This window comes from Lissotriton helveticus, chromosome 8 (assembly GCF_964261635.1).
Source record: "Lissotriton helveticus chromosome 8, aLisHel1.1, whole genome shotgun sequence".
NCBI lineage: Eukaryota > Metazoa > Chordata > Amphibia > Caudata > Salamandridae > Lissotriton > Lissotriton helveticus.
In genome coordinates this window covers 249,232,983-249,256,073 of record NC_136069.1, presented here as the reverse complement: position 1 = coordinate 249,256,073, position 23,091 = coordinate 249,232,983, and positions in this window count along the sequence as shown.

Sequence of the window (23,091 nt, the reverse complement as noted above, 5' to 3'; positions counted from 1 at the left end):
ACGGGGTCTAGGGGGGTTGGTACATTGGTAAATAACTTCTTTCCCTTAACAATCTAGGCCACGTGGTCTGACCAAATGGGCCGTTATATTGGTATCTCGGGACAGTGAGGGGGGGGAGGACGCTTACCTTCTTCGATCAATGTCCCGCCTGGCCTTCAATCTGACACCTTCCGCGACCTGGGGACAGCCTTTCTCACCCTGCCCTTGGGCCTTCTGGTGCTATGGGGTGACTTTAATGCAGTGCTAGATGGAGAGATTGACAGATACCCAGCAAGACTACTCAGACCAGCTCATAGATGGTTCTCTGACTTCCTAGAAACAATGGGGCTTTTGGATGGCTGGCGGATACGTAATCCGACGAAGATGCACTTCACACATGTGTCCGCCGCACACCACAGCATGTCCAGACTAGATTACATATTGATACCGGTGGCCCTTGCAGCTACGGTCAGAGAGGCATGATTTTCTCTTAAGGGGGATTTCTGACCACTCTCCTATGTGGTTAGGTGTGGAGCTCGGGCAGCCAGCAGTAGGTAGATTGGCTCCTATTAGTGCGTGGCACTTAAGGGACCCTGCGACTAAGAGGGAGGTTGCCAAGATTCCGGATCGCTATTTTCAAGAAAATGTAGGTACTGTTGATTCGGCACAGTCATTGTGAGAAGCATATAAGACGGTAGTGCGGGGAGAAGTCCTGTCCTTGATAGCGGGGAAGAAAAAGAAGCATCAGGCAGAGGTCGAACGGGTGGAAGCAGACATAACAAGGTTGGAAGAATTGGTGGCCAAGACAGCCGCTCCGGCGGACATGCATCTTTTAAAACTACGACAGGATGAATACAGAGGACTCGCCAGAGACAGGGCGGTAGCTCAGAATAAGGTCAAGCAAAGTCGAATATATGAGCACGGAGACAAGGCTGGTAAATTGATTGCTTGGCTCAAACTAGGGGAATGGGCATCGCGGCTTGTACCTGAGTTACAAGGAACAGATTCCATTGCGGTCACAGACCCACAGGCGGTGGCGGATGAGTTCTCCAAATATTACAGAGGTGTATACACTTCGGTCGGAGGATATACGGAGGCTGAGAACCGTGATATGATAAAGGACATCCGTATGCCTGCGCTGTCAGAGGACAATAGGGGGTATCTAGACTCCCCTCTCACGGATGATGAAGTGGCACAGGCAATTAGAGGGGTAAGATCCCGGAAGGCGACTAGCCCGAACGGCATCCCAATAGAACTGTATAAATTGAATGCCCATAAACTAGCCCCATATATTCCCTCCATGTTCACAGAAAGTAAAGAGGGGGGTCGACTCCCATATGACCAGCGGGTGACAAATGTAGTAGTTATACATAAGGCGGGCAAACCTAAGACTCTTTGCTTCTCGTACAGACCAATCTCGCTGCTCAATGCCGAGCCTAAGATCCTGGCGAATTTACTAGCTACTAGATTGGTTAAGGTAATCACCACCTTGATACACCTAGATCAGTCAGGCTTCATGGCACACCGAAAAACAACTCTCAATTTGCGGAGGTTGCATGTGATACTGGGTAGTTCCCCGACGATTCAGGAGCCTGCGGTACTAGTGTTCTCAGACGCCACTATGGCGTTTGATAGAGGCGAGTTGACCTACCTGTTCGCGGTATTGGTGAAGATGGGCTTTGGACCGGAGTTTATAGGTTGGGTACGTTTGTTATACTCTAATCCCTTGGCTAGAGTAGTCGTGAATAACTGCAAGTCGGCTGAGTTTCCCTTTGGAAGGGGCACGAGACAGGGATGTTCACTGTCCCCGCTTCTCTTCGCTTTTGCCTTGGAACCTCTGGCGGCATGGGTTAGATGGGACCGGTCAATACGAGGTCTGCGGTGAACACTGGAGTGGGAGGATACAATTTCACTGTATGCAGATGATATCCTGCTTTACCTCACCAACCCCAGGGGTTCTTTGATCAATTTTCCTGATGTACTAGCCATATTCGGAATATATTCCGAATTTGCAATTAATTGGTCGAAATCGGTGCTCTTCGTCCTCAGGGGCGAGCTGCCAGTGATCCTGCAGTCATGCCCTATACAGATTGAGCCAGTAGGTTTTAAATATCTTGGTATTTATGTAACACTTGACCCGAGGCTACGATATATCAACAATTTAGGTCCCCCCCTGGGATGTGGAGCGTTGGAAGGCTCTTCCACGCTCCCTGTTGGGTAGGGCAGTTCTGTTCAAGATGATGGCCCTATCCCGATTTCTATATGTATCACAGAATACAATGGACCCGGTACTAGCATCCTATTTCAAAGAGATTGAGGTCCTACAGAGGAAACTACTCTGGGATGGAAGACCCCGCATAGCATTTTCTATCTCACTCTCCCCTGGTATGCTGGAGGGATTGGACTGCCAGACCTGCGGAAATACTATTGGACTTCTCAGCTTGCGACGGTGAACCGCGTTATATACCAACCTCCAGGAGATCCAGGATATGCCATGGATCGTGGGCAGGCGCCAGGTGGGGAATTCCCAAGGGCACTGTATGCCAGGCCTCGGCGGTTTTCCCTAGCGGGTCCAACGACGCGCTGCCAATAGATATCTTTCCTGGGAGGGAAAACTCACCTTGGCCACCCCACTATGGAATTCGGTGAGACTAGGGAGCTTGTGGAAGACCAAGGGATTTGACAAGTGGGATCTCATCTGGATCACACAGATTAAGGATATGTGGGGAGGGGGCACAGTGCACACATTCGCCTGTCTCAAGCAGCAATACAGCCTACATGATAGTGAGTTCTATCGATACCTCCAGATCAAGCACGCCCTCCTCACACACATACCTACGGACGCTGCACCTTCCGAGGCCTCTCCTCTTGAGGATAGAGTATTAGATGGCTACCTCTCCGAGAAGACCATCTCTTTAATATATAAAAAGCTTATTAATAATATGGAGGACCCGCTGGGACTTATTAGAACACAGTGGAGTGCAGATGGGGTGGAGCTAGATGATGAGGACTGGACAGAGGCGATCTCCTCTCCGAGGGTGGTTGCGATTCAGATGCGACTTCGATTGGTACAATTAAAGATCCTGCATAGGTCATATGTCACAGGGCCTCGTCTGGTACAAATGGGCCAAATGGAGAGTGGTGAGTGCCGAAGGGGGTGCGGAGAGCTCAGCACCTTTATACCTATTCTTTGGTTTTGCGCGGAAGTACAGGAGTATTGGACAAAGGTTCATGACGAGATACAAGATGCTTTTGATGTGGAGATACGGCCGAAGGCACGGAGATGTATACTGAATGTGGGGGAACCTACGGACTTGAATGCCTACGGGAAACAATGGGTAACACAGGCGTGTATGGTAGCGAATTGAAACATCGCTCAGTTATGGGGAGCCAGTCAGCCGCCCCGGATTTCCAATTGGGTGGGGGAGATGGACTGGTGTATGTTTAGGGAGAAGTCAGTATATGTGGCCAGGGGTTGTCCCGAGGTATGGAGAAAGGTCTGGGGGGCCTGAAATAGTTACCGAGGAGAGATTTGCGCGCCCCCGGCGTGGTGAGTAGAGGTGGAAGCGCAAGAATCCCCTTGACCCGTAACTTTTATACTGTATACACAATTCTGTACAAGCGAAACTGTATCTTTGACCAATGAGGAAACTGTAATTCACCTGATGCTTTTGTTTTGTTCTGTTTATTTCTTTATTTGATGATTGTTAATAAAAAGATTAAAAAATGCATTACCTACACCCACCTAGCCTATACTAATTAGAACTACCAAAACGTTAAGTTTCCTTACTTGACCTAAAGTACAGAGAACCTGCCTCCCAAGGGGCATGTGTGCGCCACATGGCATTTTGAAAAAATATTTTTTTTGTGCGTTTTCAAAAATTGCACATGGTTACCATCTTCTTGGAGTCCATGACAATAGCATTTTATAAATGCTCATTTTACTTGGAACATGTGCTTAGGGAATCACGAGTTGCAATTTCCTATTACGTGTCCCAATTTTAGGTAATCTCAAAAAATTGTGATTACCTAGAATGCACTGCAAAAGCCTTTCATACTTCTTGAAAGGCTATTTTGCATTCGCAAAGGGTCACATTTAGCGATTCACACAGTTTGCGAATACAAAATAGGTTGCTACATGTGGATCTTGTGGCTCATGGTCTTCTAACGTTTTAGTAGTGGTCTCTTGGAAACTAGTGCTTACCTTTTTTAAATATAGTATAAGTACATGCCTTGCATCTATCTCTGTTCCATTAAGTGGTAATTGTGCTCTCTGACATAAATATTTCAAGGTAACCCTCTCATAACAAGCATTTGCTTTGCATAATAGTTAGTACATTTTTAATTCACTTTCTATGTGCTTTTGCTTTCCAGGTTGTATGAGTTCCCGATGTGTGAACGCAACTGTTTGCCTTTCTGTGACATGATATATTTAGCTCTTTCTACCTTTTCTTCTAAAAACATACTTATTAATACTTTTGTAAAAAAAATTGTATTATGCTTGCTGATGTTATTCAAACATTCATTAAAAGGTTTACATTTTAAACTTACATAGATGCTATTGCTTTAAAATGCACTTGATTTTCTTGTTTGAGGTTTGGGCCAGGTGGGATTTCCTTTTCTGTTGGTGAGAATTTTCTTCTTTTAGCTTCATGTTAAAACAGAGGTTTGGTTTGGTTTGAGGGAGGTGAGGTTTTACGTTTAATTTTAACATATAGGGGTAGTTGTAGTTTCATAAATATGTTAATTTTCCTTACTTTAAAAGTGTCTTGGAGTTTTTGTGAGCAGTAATTTGTTTTTGGAGAAGTGTTTCTTTAGTGTCTAAGGATTGAAATAGATAATAAAAGGTTCTCACTTACATTTGCATTTTACCAATATGTTAGGTTACATTGCAGTTTAGTTTGAAACTTTGGAAAATGGCTTGGTATTTTGTTTAGGGGCCTGATTACGAGTTTAGCAGTCCTTGAGTGGGCCACCACACCAGCACTTCGCACCAAGACCACAAGACCTGTAGTCAGTCCACCCGCCGAGTTGAAATCCTGGCAGGTCGTCCTGTGGCAGCAGTGACTTGGCAATGCCTTTTCTAAGGGCCGACTCCGATGTCGGATGGACTGGAGTCTGTCCAAGATCGGTTTGGAACTGGAACCGAACGACCTCCTGTTGTCGGTTCCAGCCTAGGAAGTAGGATGCGACCGAACCCTGTTCGGTTGCAATCCTATACTTTACAACAAGGGGAGCATGCATTCCGAACGGAATGCTTGCTCACATTGCAAAGAGCAGAGGTTCAGTTAACCGCTGCGCCGCGTGGCAGGCACCACAAGGTGCCTTCCACCAGACCGGGTGCGGGGATCAACAGGGGGGGAAATTGCAAAAAAAACAGTTGATGGACAGAATGTAGAACAATGTCATACACTCATGGGGGGACCATAGGTGGCCCCTAGGCCACCATTCGCGGCCTTCCATCCATGAGTCCCTGCTGAGATCCCCAATGACAGATTACCAATGCCTTTCTGTGTCAGAAAGGCCGGCACAGAAAGGCAGTGGGAATCTGCCATCATAATCCCTCGTCAGGAAAGAGCCGGCCGAGCGATTACTTCAGGGTTTCCGAATGGTGGATAGGCTCTCCAAGCCCTTTGAAGGCCATTCGGAAAACTGACCCTATCAAAATAGGTAAATCGGAAAGGAATACGACCAGCCTATTATGAGGCGGGCTGGAGTAAGAAATAGCATCGTAAACGCTCCACTTCGCGGTGATTTTTGCTGTCGGTGCCCTATTACAGGTGCTGTACTGCTAGCTCATGTCCACCCTGGTCATATTTGGACCTCCTTTAACTAGTTTCTCGACACTGTGACGAATAAGTGTTACACTGTTACTTATACTGTCGCCTGATTAAGCGAGTACTTGGACTATTAGCTACCATACGTTACCGTGGAGCCCCTGACTTCACAAGGACAAGGAGATACTAGGATTTCACTCAAGCCAAGGACGTTCTCATTCAGATCATCGTCCTCCACTGGCAATCTTGACTGTCTGCGTTTCGCAAACTAACTTATTTCATGCCCTGCGAAGTTCCCACGGCATAAAAAGGGAATGAAACGCGTTGGCTGTGCCTTTGCTCACACAGAACCTATATTCTGAATAAGGAAGAAGAAATTTCCAAAATAATTTTTGTTCTGATTGACTTCATTCGAGTGCACCTTCCTCTTTTGGTTATTTAATCGGGCCCTAAGGCTTAGGGGAAAGCCTTAGAAAGTCACTGCCACAGGAGCACCACAGCCGGTTCCTTCACTGACAGAAATGCACAATGTTGTGCATTTCTGCCTGTGCAGGAACAGTGGGTACAAAAATACAGGGTGGCACAACATGTTCCCCACTTGCATGCACCCCAATGCACAGAAGCATCAGGAGGCACTGTAGGGCACCCTTAGTTTCCTCACTGCTGCCCTTTTCATGGTGGTCTCACCATTAGCAAGCCTTAGTCCTCCATCCAGTCAGCAGAATTCGGCTGAAACGCTTCTGTAAACTGTCAATGAGGCTGATTGGCTGATAATTAGACAGAAGGCTCTTTTTCTAGATTGGGATGATCTCAGTCCCTGCCCATGATTGGCTGAAAATTAGACAGAAGGCTCTTTTTCTAGATTGGGATGATCACAGTCCCTGCCCACATATTGGGCATTGATAGGCCATATATAAGACTGTTTCAATACAAGCCAAAATAGGTGCTACATATCTATTTCTCAGCTTTAAACAAATCCCGCTGAATCCTGTCCAACCCTGGCGCCTTCTCTGGGGTGATCCAATCAATTGCATCAGCAACTTCACTCACAGGGATAGGGTAACTAACACTAGATGAGCCACCATCCACTACTGTTTCAACAAGTGCAGCCTTTCCACCTACATAGCATGACACAACTGCAACCTCATGCAACTGGTATCAAGCTAGGGATGTATGTCATTACAACGCATGCTTTCACAACGTATGCCTTTACCACGCAAGTTTTACAACGCAAGTCGTTACAACGACTTGCGTTGGGGGGTGCTGGATAGTGAGTAGTTTAATTTACTATTCCAAATCCAGTCCCCGTGGATAGTAGGGAAGGTGTTGGATAGTAAATTAAACTACTCCCTATCCTATAGCGCCCCCAGCGCAAGTTGTTGTAATGATTTGCGTTGTAATAGTTGCGTGGTAATGGTATGTCATTGTAATAGTTGCGTTGTAATGGTTGTTCACCCAAGCTAGTCTGGCTGATGAGGGGTGACACCACAAAACCGATCCCAAGATGCTTGTTTCCGGTGCAGGAAGGACCTGGCATGGCAGTTTGGGCTGGACTGTTCCCATGGGTAACAGGGTCAAAAATGATTTGCATATGGCTGGGAACGAACTGGAATGGCATGGTGAGCAAATAAAATGATGGGTTTCGGCTCAGATCTCTTTACTGGGGTGAATGTTTGACATTGTTCAGCGTTCTGTCCATCAATTGTTCTTTTTGCATTAGTTACCCCAAGTGAGATGGGTATGCCCAGATGTGGGTCCGCGCCTTCCATTCCACTGGAGTCGTTAGCCTGGATGATGAGGGGTGATACCCTAAAACTGGTCCCAGGATGCTTGTTTCCAGTCCAGGGATGATCTAGCCTGGCAGTTCGGGCTAGGCTGTTCCTATGGGGAGCTGGGTCAAAACTAATTTGCATATGGCTGATGGCATGTGGAACAAAAAAACGATGGATTTAGGCCAATATCTCTGTAATGGGAATGAATGTTTGACACTGTTCAACATTCCTTCTATCAATTGTTCTTTTTGCATTAGTCACCCAAAGTGGGACTGGTATGCCCAGATGTGGGCCCCTTACTCTCTATGCCACTGGATTCCAACCAGCCTAGCTGATGAGGCGTGATACCTTGAACCTGGTCTCAGGATGCTTGTTTCCGGTTCAGAGAGGACCTGGCCTAGCAGGTCGGCTTGGACTTTTCCTATGGAGAGCAGGGTCAAGACAGATTTGCATATGGCTGGGAACAAACCGGAAAGGCATGGTGAGCAAAACAAATAATGGATTTAGGCCCAGATCTCTTTACTCTAGGTGAATGTTTGACATTGTTCAGCATTCTGTCCATCAATTGTTCTTTTTGCATTAGTCACCCTAAGTGGGACAAGTGTGCCCAGACATGGGTCCCGTCGCTCCATGCCACTGGAGTCAAGATATACTGGCTGATGAGGGATGATACCCTGAAATCGGTCCCAGGAGGCTTGTTTTCAGTCCAGGAAGGACCTGGCCTGACAGTTCAGGCTGGACTGTTCCTATGGGAAACAGGGTCAAGACTGATTTCAATATGGCTGTGAAAAAACTGGATGGCATGGTGAGCAAAAAAATGATGGAGTTAGGCCCAGATCTCTATCCTGGGGTGAATGTTTGACACTGTTCAGCATTCTGTCCATTCATTGTTCTTTTTGCACAACTGCAACTTCGGGCACCCCGCCAAACGAACTTGCAGCTAGTTCTGTGACTAACAATTTATCCAACTCATTTCAACACATGCCACAAGTTTAAACACCTGTGAAAGCCGTAAAGCAGCAGCAGTTGTATTACACGTTATAAATACATCAGGACCTTAGACCAGGTCAGCTAAAATCTGCCAAAAAGAGCAGTGACCGTTACCTTTTACTGGCTAAAGTAGTGAACCCCATTTAGCCAGTTCAAACTCCTGTTTTGCCTTGATTATTGCGGCCTTATGAGAGGCCCTAGCTTAATGAATTCGAAATCTGTCCACATTTTTAATAGCAGCAGTCTAGGTAAGCCTTGCTAACCTGCTAGCCTTAGCATATCATTGGCCCACTTTGGCCTATTTAGGGAAATACCTAAACTCCATCCTAAATACCTCCCTCAAGGAGCAAAGCAAGGAATTCATGGATAACATTATAAACATCACAAGAGGCAGCTGTAAGAGAGTTTCCTCCCCAGGCCAGCACTGCTTCCAGGATAATGGCGAGTACCTTGTTCAAGTGTTGCTGGATGTTTGGAGAGGCAGGAATAGCACCCCATTTGAGCCTACAGCAGTTGCTACCAGGACAAAGCCTCATATCAGATGGTTCATAATCAATGGGCTCAAGGAAAGATCCAGGGCATTTTGGTCACTATCCTGCCACACCACCTCCATATCTACCATTTGCGGCCATAACCTAATGTTCATCAGTATGCAATCAATGGAACTAGTCCTTTCTTGTTGATTAAAGGTATCCTTCCCTTTCCTATCTGATAGTGTTCTCCAATTGTGGGCCCTCAGACCATTACTGAGGGCAAAATCATTTAGTTGTAAGGCAGCAGCAGACCATTTTATAACAGGTGCAAGAGAAAGCCCAGGGAAAGCCCACACTTCATCCTCATCTTGACTACATATGCCGGTGACAATGCCAAAAGGTTCAAAATTGCAATTGAGGTTACCCACTACGATTCTGTAAAAGTAAACCGAAAGAGATGGAAGATAATCATTAAATATATTAATGGTGGTTAGTTTGGACTTATTACCTTCATATATGCAGGAGTGTTTCCTTGAATAGTCCACCGGTCCAGAAGTGATCTAGAGAATTCTAAAGGTTCAGTATTTTTACCTGGTGCCAGCATTGAAGTAGGAGAACTAAAAACCTGTTGCAAAATAGTTTTTCAGAGACTAAAAGAAGGACTACATGAGCTGGTAATGCAAGCTTCAGGAAAATACCTTTTTAAAACAGGTAATATTTTATCTATTGTGCTTGTACAAGAACCTCTGCAAAAAACACAGTTGATGGACAGAATGTAGAACAATGTCATACATTCATCCCAGTACAAGGATCTGGGCCTAAATCCATCGTTTTTTTGCACTCCACACCACCCTGGGTTAGACACTGGCTATATGCAAATCAGCTCTGACCCTGTGACTCATGGGAACAGTCCAGTCCGAACTTCCAAGCCATGTCTTTCCCAGACTGGAATCAAGCATCCAAGGACCGGTTTCTGGCTATCAGCCTTAATCAGCCTGGATAGCTTGACTCCAGTGGTGTGGAGAGCCTGGGACTCACGTCTGAGCATACCCAGCCCACTCGGGGTGAAAATTGCAAAAAACACAGTTGATGGACAGAATGTAGAACAATGTCATACATTCATCCCAGTACAAGGATCTGGGCCTAAATCCCTCGTTTTTTTGCACTCCACACCACCCTGGGTTAGACACTGGCTATTTGCAAATCAGCTCTGACCATGTGCCTCCTGGGAACAGTCCAGTCCGAACTACCAAGCCATGTCTTTCCCAGACCGGAATCAAGCAACCTAGGACCTGTTTCTGGCTATCAGCCTTCATCAGCCTGGATAGTTTGACTCCAGTGGGGTGGAGAGCCTGGGACTCACGTCTGAGCATACCCAGCCCACTCGGGGAGAAAATTGCAAAAAACACAGTTGATGGACAGAATGTAGAACAATGTCATACATTCATCCCAGTACAAGGATCTGGGCCTAAATCCATCGTTTTTTGCACTCCACACCACCCTGGGTTAGACACTGGCTATATGCAAATCAGCTCTCACCCTGTGCCTCATGGGAACAGTCCAGTCCGAACTACCAAGCCATGTCTTTCTCAGACCGGAATCAAGCATCCAAGGACCGGTTTCTGGCTATCAGCCTTCATCAGCCTGGATAGCTTGACTCCAGTGGTGTGGGGAGCCTGGGACTCACGTCTGAGCATACCCAGCCCACTCGGGGTGAAAATTGCAAAAAACGCAGTTGATGGACAGAATGTAGAACAATGTCATACATTCATCCCAGTACAAGGATCTGGGCTTAAATCCATCGTTTTTTTTGCACTCCACACCACCCTGGGTTAGACACTGGCTATATGCAAATCAGCTCTGACCCTGTGCCTCATGGGAACAGTGCAGTCCGAACTACCAAGCCATGTCTTTCCCAGACCGGAATCAAGCACCCAAGGACCGGTTTCTGGCTATCAGCCTTCATCAGCCTGGATAGCTTGACTCCAGTGGTGTGGAGAGCCTGGGACTCACGTCTGAGCATACCCAGCCCACTCGGGGTGAAAATTGCAAAAAACACAGTTGATGGACAGAATGTAAAACAAGTCATACATTCATCCCAGTACAAGGATCTGGGCCTAAATCCATCGTTTTTTTGCACTCCACACCACCCTGGGTTAGACACTGGATATATGCAAATCAGCTCTGACCCTGTGCCTCATGGAAACAGTCCAGTCCGAACTACCAAGCCATGTCTTTCCCAGACCGGAATCAAGCATCCAAGGACCGGTTTCTGGCTATCAGCCTTCATCAGCCTGGATAGCTTGACTCCAGTGGTGTGGAGAGCCTGGGACTCACGTCTGAGCATACCCAGCCCACTCGGGGTGAAAATTGCAAAAAACACAGTTGATGGACAGAATGTAGAACAATGTCATACATTCATCCCAGTACAAGGATCTGGGCCTAAATCCATCCTTTTTTGGCACTCCACACCACCCTGGGTTAGACACTGGCTATATGCAAATCAGCTCTGACCCTGTGTCTCATGGGAACAGTCCAGTCTGAACTACCAAGCCATGTCTTTCCCAGACCGGAATCAAGCATCTAAGGACCGGTTTCTGGCTATCAGCCTTCATCAGCCTGGATAGCTTGACTCCAGTGGTGTGGAGAGCCTGGGACTCACGTCTGAGCATACCAGCCCACTCGGGGTGAAAATTGCAAAAAACACAGGTGATGGACAGAATGTAGAACAATGTCATACATTCATCCCAGTACAAGGACCTGGGCCTAAATCCATCGTTTTTTTGCACTCCACACCACCCTGGGTTAGACACTGGCTATATGCAAATCAGCTCTGACCCTGTGCCTCATGGGAACAGTCCAGTCCGAACTACCAAGCCATGTCTTTCCCAGACCGGAATCAAGCATCCAAGGACCGGTTTCTGGCTATCAGCCTTCATCAGCCTGGATAGCTTGACTCCAGTGGTGTTGAGAGCCTGGGACTCACGTCCGAGCATACCCAGCCCACTCGAGGTGAAAATTGCAAAAAACACAGTTGATGGACAGAATGTAGAACAATGTCATACATTCATCCCAGTACAAGGATCTGGGTGTAAATCCATCGTTTTTTGCACTCCACACCACCCTGGGTTAGACACTGGCTATATGCAAATCAGCTCTGACCCTGTGCCTCCTGGGAACAGTCCAGTCCGAACTACCAAGCCATGTCTTTCCCAGACCGGAATCAAGCAACCTAGGACCTGTTTCTGGCTATCAGCCTTCATCAGCCTGGATAGTTTGACTCCAGTGGGGTGGAGAGCCTGGGACTCACGTCTGAGCATACCCAGCCCAATCGGGGTGAAAATTGCAAAAAACACAGTTGATGGACAGAATGTAGAACAATGTCATACATTCATCCCAGTACAAGGATCTGGGCCTAAATCCATCGTTTTTTTGCACTCCACACCACCCTGGGTTAGACACTGGCTATATGCAAATCAGCTCTGACCCTGTGCCTCATGGAAACAGTCCAGTCCGAACTACCAAGCCATGTCTTTCCCAGACCGGAATCAAGCAACCTAGGACCTGTTTCTGGCTATCAGCCTTCATCAGCCTGGATAGCTTGACTCCAGTGGTGTGGAGAGCCTGGGACTCATGTCTGAGCATACCCAGCCCACTCGGGGTGAAAATTGCAAAAAACGCAGTTGATGGACAGAATGTAGAACAATGTCATACATTCATCCCAGTACAAGGATCTGGGCCTAAATCCATCGTTTTTTTGCACTCCACACCACCCTGGGTTAGACACTGGCTATAATCAAATCAGCTCTGACCCTGTGCCTCATGGGAACAGTCCAGTCCGAACTACCAAGCCATGTCTTTTTTCCCAAACCAGAATCAAGCGTCCAAGGACCGGTTTCTGGCTATAAGCCTTCATCAGCCTGGATAGCTTGACTCCAGTGGTGTGGAGAGCCTGGGACTCACTTCTGAGCATACCCAGCCCACTCGGGGTGAAAATTGCAAAAAACACAGTTGATGGACAGAATGTAGAACAATGTCATACATTCATCCCAGTACAAGGATCTGGGCCTAAATCCATCGTTTTTTTGCACTCCACACCACCCTGGGTTAGACACTGGATATATGCAAATCAGCTCTGACCCTGTGTCTCATGGGAACAGTCGAGTCCGAACTACCAAGCCATGTCTTTCCCAGACCGGAATCAAGCATCCAAGGACCGGTTTCTGGCTATCAGCCTTCATCAGCCTGGATAGCTTGACTCCAGTGGTGTGGAGAGCCTGGGACTCACGTCTGAGCATACCAGCCCACTCGGGGTGAAAATTGCAAAAAACACAGGTGATGGACAGAATGTAGAACAATGTCATACATTCATCCCAGTACAAGGACCTGGGCCTAAATCCATCGTTTTTTTGCACTCCACACCACCCTGGGTTAGACACTGGCTATATGCAAATCAGCTCTGACCCTGTGCCTCATGGGAACAGTCCAGTCCGAACTACCAAGCCATGTCTTTCCCAGACCGGAATCAAGCATCCAAGAACCGGTTTCTGGCTATCAGCCTTCATCAGCCTGGATAGCTTGACTCCAGTGGTGTGGAGAGCCTGGGACTCACGTCTGAGCATACCCAGCCCACTCGGGGTGAAAATTGCAAAAAACACAGTTGATGGACAGAATGTAGAACAATGTCATACATTCATCCCAGTACAAGGATCTGGGCCTAAATCCATCGTTTTTTCCACTCCACACCACCCTGGGTTAGACACTGGCTATATGCAAATCAGCTCTGACCCTGTGCCTCATGGGAACAGTCCAGTCCGAACTACCAAGCCATGTCTTTCCCATACCGGAATCAAGCATCCAAGGACCGGTTTCTGGCTATCAGCCTTCATCAGCCTGGATAGCTTGACTCCAGTGGTGTGGAGAGCCTGGGACTCACGTCTGAGCATACCCAGCCCACTCGGGGTGAAAATTGCAAAAAACACAGTTGATGGACAGAATGTAGAACAATGTCATACATTCATCCCAGTACAAGGATCTGGGCCTAAATCCATCGTTTTTTTGCACTCCACACCACCGTGGGTTAGACACTGGCTATATGCAAATCAGCTCTGACCCTGTGCCTCATGGGAACAGTCCAGTCCGAACTACCAAGCCATGTCTTTCCCAGACCGGAATCAAGCATCCAAGGACCGGTTTCTGGCTATCAGCCTTCATCAGCCTGGATAGCTTGACTCCAGTGGTGTGGAGAGCCTGGGACTCACGTCTGAGCATACCCAGCCCACTCGGGGTGAAAATTGCAAAAAACACAGTTGATGGACAGAATGTAGAACAATGTCATACATTCATCCCAGTACAAGGATCTGGGCCTGAATCCATCGTTTTTTTGCACTCCACACCACCCTGGGTTAGACACTGGCTATATGCAAATCAGCTCTGACCCTGTGCCTCATGGGAACAGTCCAGTCCGAACTACCAAGCCATGTCTTTCCCATACCGGAATCAAGCATCCAAGGACCGGTTTCTGGCTATCAGCCTTCATCAGCCTGGATAGCTTGACTCCAGTGGTGTGGAGAGCCTGAGACTCACGTCTGAGCATACCCAGCCCACTCGGGGTGAAAATTGCAAAAAACACAGTTGATGGACAGAATGTAGAACAATGTCATACATTCATCCCAGTACAAGGGTCTGGGCCTAAATCCATCGTTTTTTTGCACTCCACACCACCCTGGGTTAGACACTGGCTATATGCAAATCAGCTCTGACCCTGTGCCTCATGGGAACAGTCCAGTCCGAACTACCAAGCCATGTCTTTCCCAGACTGGAATCAAGCATCCAAGGACCGGTTTCTGGCTATCAGCCTTCATCAGCCTGGATAGCTTGACTCCAGTGGTGTTGAGAGCCTGGGACTCACGTCCGAGCATACCCAGCCCACTCGAGGTGAACATTGCAAAAAACACAGTTGATGGACAGAATGTAGAACAATGTCATACATTCATCCCAGTACAAGGATCTGGGTGTAAATCCATCGTTTTTTGCACTCCACACCACCCTGGGTTGGACACTGGCTATATGCAAATCAGCTCTGACCCTGTGCCTCCTGGGAACAGTCCAGTCCGAACTACCAAGCCATGTCTTTCCCAGACCGGAATCAAGCAACCTAGGACCTGTTTCTGGCTATCAGCCTTCATCAGCCTGGATAGTTTGACTCCAGTGGGGTGGAGAGCCTGGGACTCACGTCTGAGCATACCCAGCCCACTCGGGGTGAAAATTGCAAAAAACACAGTTGATGGACAGAATGTAGAACAATGTCATACATTCATCCCAGTACAAGGATCTGGGCCTAAATCCATCCTTTTTTGGCACTCCACACCACCCTGGGTTAGACACTGGCTATATGCAAATCAGCTCTGACCCTGTGTCTCATGGGAACAGTCCAGTCTGAACTACCAAGCCATGTCTTTCCCAGACCGGAATCAAGCATCCAAGGACCGGTTTCTGGCTATCAGCCTTCATCAGCCTGGATAGCTTGACTCCAGTGGTGTGGAGAGCCTGGGACTCACGTCTGAGCATACCAGCCCACTCGGGGTGAAAATTGCAAAAAACACAGGTGATGGACAGAATGTAGAACAATGTCATACATTCATCCCAGTACAAGGACCTGGGCCTAAATCCATCGTTTTTTTGCACTCCACACCACCCTGGGTTAGACACTGGCTATATGCAAATCAGCTCTGACCCTGTGCCTCATGGGAACAGTCCAGTCCGAACTACCAAGCCATGTCTTTCCCAGACCGGAATCAAGCATCCAAGGACCGGTTTCTGGCTATCAGCCTTCATCAGCCTGGATAGCTTGACTCCAGTGGTGTTGAGAGCCTGGGACTCACGTCCGAGCATACCCAGCCCACTCGAGGTGAAAATTGCAAAAAACACAGTTGATGGACAGAATGTAGAACAATGTCAAACATTCATCCCAGTACAAGGATCTGGGTGTAAATCCATCGTTTTTTGCACTCCACACCACCCTGGGTTAGACACTGGCTATATGCAAATCAGCTCTGACCCTGTGCCTCCTGGGAACAGTCCAGTCCGAACTACCAAGCCATGTCTTTCCCAGACCGGAATCAAGCAACCTAGGACCTGTTTCTGGCTATCAGCCTTCATCAGCCTGGATAGTTTGACTCCAGTGGGGTGGAGAGCCTGGGACTCACGTCTGAGCATACCCAGCCCAATCGGGGTGAAAATTGCAAAAAACACAGTTGATGGACAGAATGTAGAACAATGTCATACATTCATCCCAGTACAAGGATCTGGGCCTTAATCCATCGTTTTTTTGCACTCCACACCACCCTGGGTTATACACTGGCTATATGCAAATCAGCTCTGACCCTGTGCCTCATGGAAACAGTCCAGTCCGAACTACCAAGCCATGTCTTTCCCAGACCGGAATCAAGCAACCTAGGACCTGTTTCTGGCTATCAGCCTTCATCAGCCTGGATAGCTTGACTCCAGTGGTGTGGAGAGCCTGAGACTCACGTCTGAGCATACCCAGCCCACTCGGGGTGAAAATTGCAAAAAACACAGTAGATGGACAGAATGTAGAACAATGTCATACATTCATCCCAGTACAAGGGTCTGGGCCTAAATCCATCGTTTTTTTGCACTCCACACCACCCTGGGTTAGACACTGGCTATATGCAAATCAGCTCTGACCCTGTGCCTCATGGGAACAGTCCAGTCCGAACTACCAAGCCATGTCTTTCCCAGACTGGAATCAAGCATCCAAGGACCGGTTTCTGGCTATCAGCCTTCTTCAGCCTGGATAGCTTGACTCCAGTGGTGTTGAGAGCCTGGGACTCACGTCCGAGCATACCCAGCCCACTCGAGGTGAAAATTGCAAAAAACACAGTTGATGGACAGAATGTAGAACAATGTCATACATTCATCCCAGTACAAGGATCTGGGTGTAAATCCATCGTTTTTTGCACTCCACACCACCCTGGGTTGAACACTGGCTATATGCAAATCAGCTCTGACCCTGTGCCTCCTGGGAACAGTCCAGTCCGAACTACCAAGCCATGTCTTTCCCAGACCGGAATCAAGCAACCTAGGACCTGTTTCTGGCTATCAGCCTTCATCAGCCTGGATAGTTTGACTCCAGTGGGGTGGAGAGCCTGGGACTCACGTCTGAGCATACCCAGCCCACTCGGGGTGAAAATTGCAAAAAACACAGTTGATGGACAGAATGTAGAACAATGTCATACATTCATCCCAGTACAAGGATCTGGGCCTAAATCCATCGTTTTTTTGCACTCCACACCACCCTGGGTTAGACACTGGCTATATGCAAATCAGCTCTGACCCTGTGCCTCATGGAAACAGTCCAGTCCGAACTACCAAGCCATGTCTTTCCCAGACCGGAATCAAGCATCCAAGGACCGGTTTCTGGCTATCAGCCTTCATCAGCCTGGATAGCTTGACTCCAGTGGTGTGGAGAGCCTGGGACTCACGTCTGAGCATACCAGCCCACTCGGGGTGAAAATTGCAAAAAACACAGGTGATGGACAGAATGTAGAACAATGTCATACATTCATCCCAGTACAAGGACCTGGGCCTAAATCCATCGTTTTTTTGCACTCCACACCACCCTGGGTTAGACACTGGCTATATGCAAATCAGCTCTGACCCTGTGCCTCATGGGAACAGTCCAGTCCGAACTACCAAGCCATGTCTTTCCCAGACCGGAATCAAGCATCCAAGGACCGGTTTCTGGCTATCAGCCTTCATCAGCCTGGATAGCTTGACTCCAGTGGTGTTGAGAGCCTGGGACTCACGTCCGAGCATACCCAGCCCACTCGAGGTGAAAATTGCAAAAAACACAGTTGATGGACAGAATGTAGAACAATGTCATACATTCATCCCAGTACAAGGATCTGGGTGTAAATCCATCGTTTTTTGCACTCCACACCACCCTGGGTTAGACACTGGCTATATGCAAATCAGCTCTGACCCTGTGCCTCCTGGGAACAGTCCAGTCCGAACTACCAAGCCATGTCTTTCCCAGACCGGAATCAAGCAACCTAGGACCTGTTTCTGGCTATCAGCCTTCATCAGCCTGGATAGTTTGACTCCAGTGGGGTGGAGAGCCTGGGACTCACGTCTGAGCATACCCAGCCCAATCGGGGTGAAAATTGCAAAAAACACAGTTGATGGACAGAATGTAGAACAATGTCATACATTCATCCCAGTACAAGGATCTGGGCCTAAATCCATCGTTTTTTTGCACTCCACACCACCCTGGGTTAGACACTGGCTATATGCAAATCAGCTCTGACCCTGTGCCTCATGGAAACAGTCCAGTCCGAACTACCAAGCCATGTCTTTCCCAGACCGGAATCAAGCAACCTAGGACCTGTTTCTGGCTATCAGCCTTCATCAGCCTGGATAGCTTGACTCCAGTGGTGTGGAGAGCCTGAGACTCACGTCTGAGCATACCCAGCCCACTCGGGGTGAAAATTGCAAAAAACACAGTAGATGGACAGAATGTAGAACAATGTCATACATTCATCCCAGTACAAGGGTCTGGGCCTAAATCCATCGTTTTTTTGCACTCCACACCACCCTGGGTTAGACACTGGCTATATGCAAATCAGCTCTGACCCTGTGCCTCATGGGAACAGTCCAGTCCGAACTACCAAGCCATGTCTTTCCCAGACTGGAATCAAGCATCCAAGGACCGGTTTCTGGCTATCAGCCTTCTTCAGCCTGGATAGCTTGACTCCAGTGGTGTTGAGAGCCTGGGACTCACTTCCGAGCATACCCAGCCCACTCGAGGTGAAAATTGCAAAAAACACAGTTGATGGACAGAATGTAGAACAATGTCATACATTCATCCCAGTACAAGGATCTGGGTGTAAATCCATCGTTTTTTGCACTCCACACCACCCTGGGTTGAACACTGGCTATATGCAAATCAGCTCTGACCCTGTGCCTCCTGGGAACAGTCCAGTCCGAACTACCAAGCCATGTCTTTCCCAGACCGGAATCAAGCAACCTAGGACCTGTTTCTGGCTATCAGCCTTCATCAGCCTGGATAGTTTGACTCCAGTGGGGTGGAGAGCCTGGGACTCACGTCTGAGCATACCCAGCCCACTCGGGGTGAAAATTGCAAAAAACACAGTTGATGGACAGAATGTAGAACAATGTCATACATTCATCCCAGTACAAGGATCTGGGCCTAAATCCATCGTTTTTTTGCACTCCACACCACCCTGGGTTAGACACTGGCTATATGCAAATCAGCTCTGACCCTGTGCCTCATGGAAACAGTCCAGTCCGAACTACCAAGCCATGTCTTTCCCAGACCGGAATCAAGCATCCAAGGACCGGTTTCTGGCTATCAGCCTTCATCAGCCTGGATAGCTTGACTCCAGTGGTGTGGAGAGCCTGGGACTCACGTCTGAGCATACCCAGCCCACTCGGGGTGAAAATTGCAAAAAACGCAGTTGATGGACAGAATGTAGAACAATGTCATACATTCATCCCAGTACAAGGATCTGGGCCTAAATCCATCGTTTTTTTTGCACTCCACACCACCCTGGGTTAGACACTGGCTATATGCAAATCAGCTCTGACCCTGTGCCTCATGGGAACAGTCCAGTCCGAACTACCAAGCCATGTCTTTCCCAGACCGGAATCAAGCATCCAAGGACCGGTTTCTGGCTATCAGCCTTCATCAGCCTGGATAGCTTGACTCCAGTGGTGTGGAGAGCCTGGGACTCACGTCTGAGCATACCCAGCCCACTCGGGGTGAAAATTGCAAAAAACACAGTTGATGGACAGAATGTAAAACAAGTCATACATTCATCCCAGTACAAGGATCTGGGCCTAAATCCATCGTTTTTTTGCACTCCACACCATCCTGGGTTAGACACTGGCTATATGCAAATCAGCTCTGACCCTGTGCCTCATGGGAACAGTCCAGTCCGAACTACCAAGCCATGTCTTTTTTCCCAAACCAGAATCAAGCATCCAAGGACCGGTTTCTGGCTATCAGCCTTCATCAGCCTGGATAGCTTGACTCCAGTGGTGTGGAGAGCCTGGGACTCACTTCTGAGCATACCCAGCCCACTCGGGGTGAAAATTGCAAAAAACACAGTTGATGGACAGAATGTAGAACAATGTCATACATTCACCCCAGTACAAGGATCTGGGCCTAAATCCATCGTTTTTTTGCACTCCACACCACCCTGGGTTAGACACTGGATATATGCAAATCAGCTCTGACCCTGTGTCTCATGGGAACAGTCCAGTCCGAACTACCAAGCCATGTCTTTCCCATACCGGAATCAAGCATCCAAGGACCGGTTTCTGGCTATCAGCCTTCATCAGCCTGGATAGCTTGACTCCAGTGGTGTGGAGAGCCTGGGACTCACGTCTGAGCATACCCAGCCCACTCGGGGTGAAAATTGCAAAAAACACAGTTGATGGACAGAATGTAGAACAATGTCATACATTTATCCCAGTACAAGGATCTGGGCCTAAATCCATCGTTTTTTTGCACTCCACACCACCCTGGGTTAGACACTGGCTATATGCAAATCAGCTCTGACCCTGTGCCTCATGGGAACAGTCCAGTCCGAACTACCAAGCCATGTCTTTCCCAGACCGGAATCAAGCATCCAAGGACCGGTTTCTGGCTATCAGCCTTCATCAGCCTGGATAGCTTGACTCCAGTGGTGTTGAGAGCCTGGGACTTGCGATTTTTTACATACATACCGTTTTGCGAATTCTAAATAGCGATTCCTTAAAAATCGCTATTTAGAATTGGCAAAACGGAACTATGATACATATGGCCCAGAGTCTACAATGTTGGCACTTAGCGAATTTTTCTTCGCAATGACTCTGAGGAAGGATTTTTGAAAATCCTACTATGAGCGAGTTTTTGCTAATTACATATATTGCTTAATTTAAAGATGTTTCAGCTAGCAGGACTGCTGCCTAGTCAGCTTGCATTGACAACTCTTGCTATTTGCATAATAATAGTGCATGTTTATTTTATGAGAGCCAGCCTTGTTCTCTCTCTGTGTGCTTGTAGGTTTTTCCATTTCAGGAAAGCCATTAAAAAAAAGCTTCATTCTGAAGAGCTGCAATTTAATATTTGTGTTCTGTTAAAGAAGCAATGCACAGGATGTTTCTTTATTTTGTAACTTTTCAAGGTTTCCTGTCGACGTTCTGTGTATGTCATTCATTAGCTGAACAAACCATTATTATGCTGTTACATAAAATGTCTATTTGTTTCCTTAATTTGTTATGCATAGCCTAACCAACAGAATACATTAGGAAGTAGGTGTTCCTAGAAGTATTTTGTTTTCCAGAATATTCATTATTAAGTTTATGTGTTTGAAACAATGCTAGCATGCCTATCCTGAAATCACCTAAAACCTGTGTTATTTTGGAGATGAGTCTGCATTTTGGCCTATTTTGTTTGGTGTCAGACTCTTTGCTCGTCTGTTTATTCACTTATATATAGACTTTATTTTGCTTTCTCAATGAAAGACTCTATGTCAGGCTGTATACTTGATTTAAACGTAGGTCATGATTTAGATATCGATGGACGGATTACTCCACCGCAACTGGAATAGATATCCCGTCCGCCGAAATCTAAATATCCTATGGGGCTTAGATTTCAGAGGACGGGATTTCCACTGCGACGAAGTAACCTGTCTGCCAATATCTAAATCAAGCCCTTAGTTCTTCCTTGGGCTTTCTTCAGAGACTAACTTTATGTTAATCCTCTTACAGAATTATTCTTTGGTTAGTTTGTTTAATGCTAATTCCTAAATGACTAGCTCATTACTTGTGGTTCCTGTAATGATTACATTTTTTATTATGAGGTTGAATCCTGGAATTTTTGCCTTGTGCAGGTTCATTCATTAGCCTTGAACTAAGTTTTACAAAGACTTACAGGGACTTACATAGACTCAGGCAGTCCCAATCTTGTGCATCGACCATTTTATTTAGTTAATTGAAGCGTCAACACCACCGAATTACAGTATTCACATGTAGTCCATGGCTAACTGATCTTTCTTTCTGTTTTACTTGTCTGAGCATATTCTTACATTCTCAGCATACTCTTATGTTTTGTCTCAGCATACTCTTATACTGCACGAAACAACAAAGGCAGGAAGGGTCAATTAGAGCACAAGATTAATTGTAATTGTCATAGGCAGAGTTACGTTCTGTGAAAATGTCCACATTCACTTCAGAAGAAATAGCAGCAGTATATCATTCAGAAATTTACACAAAGAGAAAGAGAAAGGATAAATGCATTAAAAAACTCGACCTACACAGATATTAAGATGTATCTTCGGTCTATCACAGAGATAGCTAGAGATATCTTGCCAGCCTCATGTAATCAGACCAATTTGAAATGGGATCAGAATGTTTCTCACTGTCAAATTACTGGTTAGGACGTCTTTTAGGAACAAAGTGCTACCCGAGGTACTGGTGTCTGTCAAAAAAATCAATTTTATACATGACAAATGGCACTGCACATCAGAAAATTTAGACTGAGAACAAAAAGCGGATAGACTCAAATCTTGAGTGTGCCAGAAGTGGCCTATGAGAAATTAGAGTATTGGTTGTGGGTGGTGAAACTCTTCTCAAGCAACAAACACAATCCCTGTCACGGTGAATCCCAAAAAGTCACAAAATTAATTTATGACTAATCCTCAGGCTGCTAGGTACAGAAGTAGTCAGGCTTTACTCAGAGGCAATGTGTAACGTATTTATGGAGCACTGAAATAGTAACAAAGTAAAAACACAACAAAAGAAACATCCCCCATCAATCTAGAAAACTGGAGTAACTGATACCAGAACAACAAAAATGCAATCAGTAGAAATATTGATATGCAATTTCAATTCTTAGGTAAAAGTAGCACCAAAAATCACAAAGGACCAACTGTGTTTATCTGGTTTCACAAGACCAGGACATAGTCACAAGTTTAGGCTTAACTCAATGGAGTGCGCACCATATACAGGGGCCAGGTTAGTCCCACTGAGAATTGTACCTTATGTCCTTGATGTGGAGCATTACATCGC